Source organism: Nicotiana tabacum, chromosome 15, assembly GCF_000715075.1.
Source record: "Nicotiana tabacum cultivar K326 chromosome 15, ASM71507v2, whole genome shotgun sequence".
In the NCBI taxonomy this organism is placed as follows: Eukaryota; Viridiplantae; Streptophyta; class Magnoliopsida; order Solanales; family Solanaceae; genus Nicotiana; species Nicotiana tabacum.
The window spans coordinates 47,765,713-47,773,740 of NC_134094.1; the positions used below are offsets into that span (position 1 = coordinate 47,765,713).

At 43.9% G+C, this 8,028-nt stretch overlaps 1 non-coding gene across 1 annotated transcript; it reads right to left on the reverse strand.

Annotated features, from left to right (window-relative positions):
* Positions 1 to 7,598: 7,598 nt before the first annotated feature.
* On the reverse strand, positions 7,599 to 7,705 carry LOC142169979 (small nucleolar RNA R71). The gene has a single exon (XR_012699598.1). It is a non-coding gene; the product is annotated as a small nucleolar RNA R71 (small nucleolar RNA).
* Between the last annotated feature and the right edge of the window lie 323 nt (positions 7,706 to 8,028).

Here is an 8,028-nt window from a genome sequence, read left to right on the forward strand (position 1 = left end):
GTTTGCCTAAGACCACAGAGCTTAGGCCTTTGGAAGGGGACGGGGGCGTATCCTTCTCCGTTGATACCTCCATTATGGGACGGCCCAGGGCTGCCAAGGGGAAACATAGAGAAGGAAAAGAAAACCTTCGGGCTCCCAAGGTCCCGAGGTGAAGCCGAAGAAAAGGGTGGCCGCAAACCCAAGAAGAGCATCAACTCCTGGGTGCTAGACTCTGATTCACTTCTCTACCTCAGGGATGAGTCCGAAGAAGATGACATCTTTATCTCCCATGGATCGACCCCTCCCGAGGAGAAGATGGAAGCCAAGGGGGAGACTCGTGAGGCCTACCTCCCTTAAACTCGAGAGGCCAATATAGAGACGGGGGTGGCACCCCCCGGGATGCCGGCTCTGCTCTAAAGGAAACTCCTGGTGTAATAGAAATTATGGGGATGCCCTCCTACACTATGTCCATGCTTGAGGAGGCCCAAGAAGGAAAAGAGAAGTCCAATGAAGTGGTACATGGCACAGACGATCCCCTTCATTCTTTCTTTGATGGCGTGGACTCATCTACTTTGGAAGATTTTTCTGGGCTGGGCGACCTGGAAGTCTTGAAGAAGGATACATTTTCGGAAGCAGGTGGGTCGAATTTGATCCAAAAATTTATTAATCAGTTTCCCGCTCTAAGTGTGGACACCGATCGCAAAAGATCGGTTACTTTTACTATCCCGGAGAATGCCATTGTTCTATCTTCTCCCGTAGGAGTAGCCAGCTACCTCTGATGACTGCTAACCGAGGAGGACCATGCAAAAATGAACGGGGTGGACATGCCTTGTCTTTTCAATGAGGCGTAGCATGCGCTGAACCGGGTAAGGCATCATTACATCTTTTTGAATTTTACTTAGGTTTTGATATCTCTGATGACTTTAATTGTGTTGCAGGCCTCGGTACTTCATCATGAAATCTTCCTCCGGTATCGTGTTGAGGTTAATCAGCTCAAGCTTGAGCTCAAGGAGCAAGATCAAAAAGACATTCGTACAAGCTCCTCAGCGAGCAATAAGACGGGGTCTTCAAGGACCTTCAGGCCGAGCTAGATAGGGCTCAGAAGGAAGCATCGGCCCTGAGGTGGTAACATGCTGACTTGGTCAAAAAGGTAAAGGTCTTTGAAGTTAGAAACGAGTAACTACTCATAATGGCTAACGATAAAACCTCGCAGGTCCCATAGAACATCGACCAAGTTGACCAACTTCGAAAGAAGATGAACGAGATTCAAGCCATGGCCGATGGGTAGAAGAGCAAGATGGATCTGCTCGCTTTGGAAAAGGAAACTGCCCAAGCAAAGCTGACATTAGTAGAGGTTCAACTTCGGCCGCTAGTACTGAGGTGGTCGCTCTCTAAATAGTTATTCTTGAGATGGCTGCTTCTAAAGTGGTTGCCAATGAGTCGACTGCCACCGAACCGGCTCCCGAGGCCCCCTTTGAAAATGTTTATTCCTGGAGGATGTTCAATTGCGGACGACTTCAAGTCGAGAAACCCTCATCCAAATAGGACTGGGGTAAGGGAGCATCGAGGTATATATGCTCTGTTACCGAAGAAGTTCTTCCCGCGGTCCGAGAGGACTGTAAAATGGAAGGCAAAGATGTAGTAGTCCCCGGATCCTGAGGATGCTATTACTACCCACTTGGAGGGGTATTTATGTGTTTACACTTACCCCTTCACACTAGGCCTGGTAGACCCGTCTGTTTTGGATTTTTGCAAGAGGTACGAGGTGTGCCTCAGGAAAATCCACCTGTCTCTATGGAGGATAATGATCCTCCTCTGTTATTTCCTGAATAACACCGAGTCTCGTCGGTTCACCATCGACCACCTGCTCCGTCTATATAGTCCTTGAATTTTTTGAGAGGGACTAATCAAGCCCACTCACCGGGCCAACAAGGCCTCCTTCTTGAGTATTGACGAAGGTCGAGACCGAGGCTGGCATGGGCATTTCATTCGGGTAAAGACCGAAGATCTGATCCATCCCGAGTTTATGCCATTCCTCGAGAAGTGGAATGGATCCCGTAAGTGCAGCCCTTCCTTAAATGTCAATTGTTCCTCATTTTATTTCTCATCATTTGTGTTTGTGGTCGCACAGCTGTTGCTTGGGTTCCAAATGCGGTCCCCCAGCTTAAGCAGTAGATAGAAAGCATCTGCAAACAAATGTCATACTTCGAGCGCTCATGGTGCAAGATTTCGAAGGGACGATGGGAGGCCTGTTCTCATGGTAAGGTTCTCCTTCAATTAGTTATTATCGTGTCCCTAACTCAAATCATACTAACCTTTCTTCTCTTCTTTTACAGGTTTGCCTAAGACAACAGAGCTTAGGACATTGGAAAGGGATAAGGGTGTATCCTTGTCCATTGATCCTTCCGTTACGGGATAAACTGTGGCTGCCGCGGAGGAAAATAAGAGGAGGAAATGAAAACCTCCGTGCTCACCGGGTCCCGAGGTGAAGCCTAAGAAAAGAGTGGCTCGCAAGATAAAGAAAAGCACCAACGCCCAGGTGCCAGACTCTGATTCGCTTATCCGCCTTAGGGATGAGTCGGAAAAAGATGACATCTTTATTGTACATGGATCGACCCCTCCCGAGGAGTAGGCGGCAGCCGAAGGGGAGACTCATGAGGCCGACCTCCCTCAGACTCGAGAGGCAGATATAGAGACGGGGGGTAGCACCCTTCGGGATGGCGGCTCCGCTATAAAGGAAGTGCCCGGTGTAATAGAAATTATGGGGACGCCCTCCTACACTGAGTCCATGCTTGAGGAGGCCCAAGCAGGAAAAGAGAAGTCCAATGAAGTGGTACATGGCACAGACGATCACCTTCATTCTTTCTTTGATAGCGTGGACTGTGTACTTTGGAAGATTTTTTCGGGTTGGGCAACCTGGAACTCCCGAAAAAGGATACATAATCGGAAGCTGTTGGGTCAAATTTGAGACTAAAATTGATTAATCAGTTTCCCGCTCCAAGTGTGGACCTCAGTCGCAAGAGATCGGTTACCCTTACTATCCCAGAGAATGTCCTTGTTCTATCTGCTCCCGTGGGAATAACTAGCTACCTACGATGCTTGTAACCGAGGAAGACCAGGCAAAAATGAATGAGGTGGACGTTCCTTATCTTTTCAATGAGGCGTAGCATGCAGTGAACCGGGTAAGGCATCATTACGTCTTTATGATTTTTACTTAGGTTTTGATATCTCTCAAGACTTTAATTGTATTATAGGTCTCGGTTCTTCATCATGAAAGCTTCCTCCGGTATCCTGTTAAGGTTAATTAGCTTGAGCTTGAGCTCAAGGAGCAAGCTCAAAAAGGGATACGTACAAGCTCCTCAGCGAGCAACAAGACGGGGTCATCAAGGACCTTCAGGTCGAGCTGGATACGGCTTAGAAGGAAGCATCGGCCCTGAGGTGGGAACATGTTGACTTGATCGAAAAGATAAAGGTCTTTACAGTTAGAATCGAGGAACTACTCATAGTGGCTAATGACAAAACCTCGCAGGTCCAATAGAAGATCGACCAGGTCGACCAACTCCGAAAGAAGATGAACAAGATCCAAGCCATGGCCGATGGGTGGAAGAGCAAGATGGATCTACTGGCTTCGGAAAAGGAAACTGCCCAAGCAAACCTGACATTAGTAGAGGTTCAACTTTGGGTGGCGAAGGAGAAAGCTGACAAGCGGGCTTAGTTGAATGAAGATCTCTGAGCACAGCTGAGCTCGGCTGTCGCAGAAATGGACGCCCTTGGTAGAGAGCACAAGGCGATGAAGTCCAAGCTGGAGACAACCTCTGCCAATGTTGAGGAGATGGTGGCACCATACTAGGCCGATGTCGAAGCTGCTGAGGCTCGCCTGAAGTCCAATGCCGAATATATGAGGCGGCTGTCTCGAAGAAATCCACGCCCTAGGCTTCGACCTGTCAGCCGAGATTAAGGACGCTATAAAGCTTGAGGATGAGGCAAAGAAACTTTCTGAACCTGAAAGTGTCGAAGGCTACGAGGGTTCTGGGGGATCTGAAGGCTCCGACGGTTCTGGCGACGAGTCGGGCCCCGGTGAAGATCAGGCATGAATGCCTTAGAGCTTATTTTAATATTTTTCTTGTTTATAATTTTTTGTTTATTTTGAGGCCGTTTTTGTTGGGCCTTTGTAAATACATTCCGGAATATATAAAATTTCCCTTTCTGGCAATTTCAAGTCTCTACTTTTTTAGCATCTTTTCATAATCTCTATTCTTGCAAATATTTCTAATGCCTTAACATAGAATTGAATGTAGTAATAAGTCGTTCATTTTTCATATGTCCGAACAAAGCCTGACTTCGATGCAACTTCATTTGCTCGAGGCCTTGAAAACCCAATGTGACTAGAAGTTTTCCCAGGATGTGTAAGTGATTTTAGATGATGCTTTTGCCGAGGGTAACCTTTTAGCAGGTTTAGAATTTTTATAAAGGCCTTATGTTCTAATTACGAGCTTCGGACGTCTCTGAGTTATTTGGTTTTTGGGGGGTGGTCGTAGCCTTTCGTGTTTAGTCAAAACCTAATAGGTTTTGTGCCTCCGGGGTTTGGTAGCCTGAGTTTCATGAACTTATTTCGGACAACAGTCCCCGAGTAGGGTAGCCCTTGGGCTCAATAGTCCCCAAATAGGGGTAGCCCTTAGGATCGATAGTCCTCGAATAGGGGTAGCCCTTAGGCTCTATGTTTGAAGAAGCAAAAACACTGAATAGCAAGGTGGAAACTTTCTTTCATTTCTGTGTGTAAAGTACATGATCGAAAGCGTGTAAAAGCTTGTATTATCGCTAAGGTGGCCTACGCGGGCACGGTTCATTTGACTGTTTTGCCCTTACAATAAATCCTAACCATCGAGCCTAAGCTATTCAAGTATAAAGTTTCCTTCTTTCCTTGCTAAGAACCTTAACCGGAGGGTGATGGCCCCCAGTATTTGAAGTCGATCTTGAGAGGGCTCGGATACTGCTGATGCCCCCATTGACTCCGATTTAAAATCGGTTTTCAAATCTAAGTTAGCACGAAGTTTTCTTTTTAATGTTACTCCATTAAAAACCTTGTCGGAAAACCCATTTGAGACAAAACCGGTTCAAGGGAAAAAGAGTGCAACGCGTGCTTTCAAACCTATTAGTGACACACTCCTTTGGTTGTTGCCTGCAAGTGCTAGCCCGATTAATAATATTATTAAAAAAAAGTAAATGAGATTGTACCTTAGCAGTAGTACCGCTTTAAGTGCGCCACATTCCAGTTGTTAGGTAATGGTGCACTGTTTCCCAATTCAAGTTTGTATGAGCCCTTGTCGGTAATTCCGACGACTCGATATGGTCCTTCCCAATTTGGTCCCAACTTTCCCTCGTTTCGGTTTCGGGTATGCAGTGTTACTTTTCTTAACAGTAAGTCCCTGATTTTGAAGTGTGATGGTAAGCTATAATTACGTATTTTAGTCGCTTATTGCACTCTAATTTACAGCACTTTACTCGTTTTGAGCTTTAATTGATAGTGTTTTGCACTTATTTTGTGTTTTATGCCTGGTAGGAGTGATTCCGAGTGATATAAATGTTGTGGAGATAATTCGAGCTATTTGGAGCTTTGAAGTCTGTGTAAAAGCCCAATGGATTAAGCTGAGATCGTGTTCGGGGGTGGAGGACCAAGTCTGCACATCAAAAATCGAGATTCAATCCGTACTCTGAGAAAAGTCCACAACCGCGGCGCGTGGGGCGGTGCATGGCGCACCATGACTGCCCAAATATCTACTTCCTGTCAGAATCAACTCTCTGCATTTCCCCACTAATGCCCGGCGCATCGCCCCATGCGGTGCGCCTGTGCAATTTTTTAAGAGTGAAAATCCAATTTCGGCTAGGAGATGGTGATTTCGTATGGGCCCGACCCTACTTGGTATAAATACATGAAAAACGTTATTTTCTGGACTTTTGACACATAATGGACCTTAGGAGGTTAAGGAAGAGTTGGAGGAGCAAAAGCATAAGGATTTCATCATTCCTTCCTCACTCAAGACCCGAGTTTGGATTGAACTTATGTTATCCTATCTTTTAATTATATTTGTGATGAATTACTCCATGTCTATGGAGTAGTTTCCTTTAGGGTTTGTTGGATTTGGTGTATTAATATTTGTTGTAGATTTTAACTATAGTTTTATGTATTGACGCATTTTTGGATGATTTAATCGTTGCATTTATATTCACTGGTTTATGTAATCGAGAGAGGCATAACTTGTGATATGTTTGTATTATATTATTGGTTGATTTTATTAATTCTTCTTAGTAATCAAAAGAGGCTAGTTGAATCATTGATTAAACCTAGTTAGGAGAATAATCAGAAGAGGTTTTCTTAAAGACGCATTCTTACATATCTTCACGAGCTTAAATTGGTTCATCTCGTGAGGTTAAGACTTAATCGAGATAGGAGTTTTATCTGAACGGTTAAACTAATAATTGAGTGATTTCAAGAGACACACCTAAACATTAGAAGTGAATTATCTAGAGTTAGATCCCAAACATTTATCTTACACCTATCCTATCAACCCATATTTTCCTCCACTAATAACCTTCTTTGTTTAGATTGTCATTAGTCAATAGCTTTACACTCTTAGTTAATTTTAGTTAGAAATCATATAAACCTCAATTGTTTATCATCTTGGATAGCAATCAAGCTATTATTACGAGGATACTATTTAACTCTCATCCATGTGGATACGATATTATACTATACTATATTTGACTAGCGAGCAGAATTTAAGTGTGTGTTTCGAGCTCGTCAAATATCGGCGCCATTGCTGGGGATTTGCAATCAATAGTGTTTGAAATAGTTTATACTGCTAATTCAGGAATTTTTCTTTTTATTTTATTTTATTTTTCCCTTTTTACGTTTGGTGTTCTTTGACCGTGTGCAGGTTACAGGTTTAGATTGGTACATGTCTTGAACTTCTGCGAAGAAAGTGCTACCATACGAGCCAGAAATTGAAAATTAACTACAACAGCTGAGGAAGGAAAGAAATCTCACCGAGACATCAGAAAAGGCTGGGCAATCCTTAACCAAAGAACTTATGGATGGAAATGGTAAAGATAATATAGATTTGGATACAAGAGAGGCAGCCCAACAACGAGAAAAAGTTGCACGGGATGCTGAGGAAGAAGCTATTAGAGATGCACATAATATCTATGAAGAAAAGAGGGGTCTTAAACTTAATCAACATCAACCCTTTCCTGGGAGACCACTCGGAGATTATGCTAGACTGGTCTACAATCAAGGATTATCCAGTGTTAGACCACCTCCAATTGCAGCAAACAATTTCGAGTTGAAGCAAATTTTGCTTTAAACCCTTCAGAATTGATGTGTCTTCAGAGGGAAGCCAAATAAAAATCCAAACACTTATCTAATGGACTTCGAGGAGATTATGATTACCTTTCAATATAATGGGGTGTCACAAGATGTAGTGTACTTAAGGGCATTCCCCTTTTCACTTAAAGATGATGCTAAGGAGTGGCTTCGAAGTTTGTCGAGTGGATCGATTAGAACTTGGGAGGAGATGACCAGAAAATTCCTTGATAAATATTTCTCCTCGGCTAAGACGGGCAAGATTAGAAGAGAAATCCATAACTTCTGGCAGAAAGAGTCTGAAACTATTTTGGAAGCATGGGAGAGGTTTAAGGAGATAGTTAGAAAGTGCCAACATAGCGGAATTGAACTCTGGTTGTAACTCCAAGACTTTTGGGAAGGATTGACACCGGCCTCGCGTAGAACATTGAGCAATGCAGTTGGAGGCCCTTTGATGAAAAAGACTCCAGATGAGATAGTTACAATTCTTGATGAGTTATCTGAAGATGCAAATCAGTGGCTCTCTGAGAGTGCTGAAAGAAGAAGATCAACTAGTGTTCACCAAGTTGATGTTAACACATCTGTGCAGGTATAGCTTGATGCTATGGCTAACGAAATAAGGAAGTCGGCCTTGGCTACAATACAAAGTGAGCCTCATGCAGCCTGTGATATATGTGGAAGAGGACACC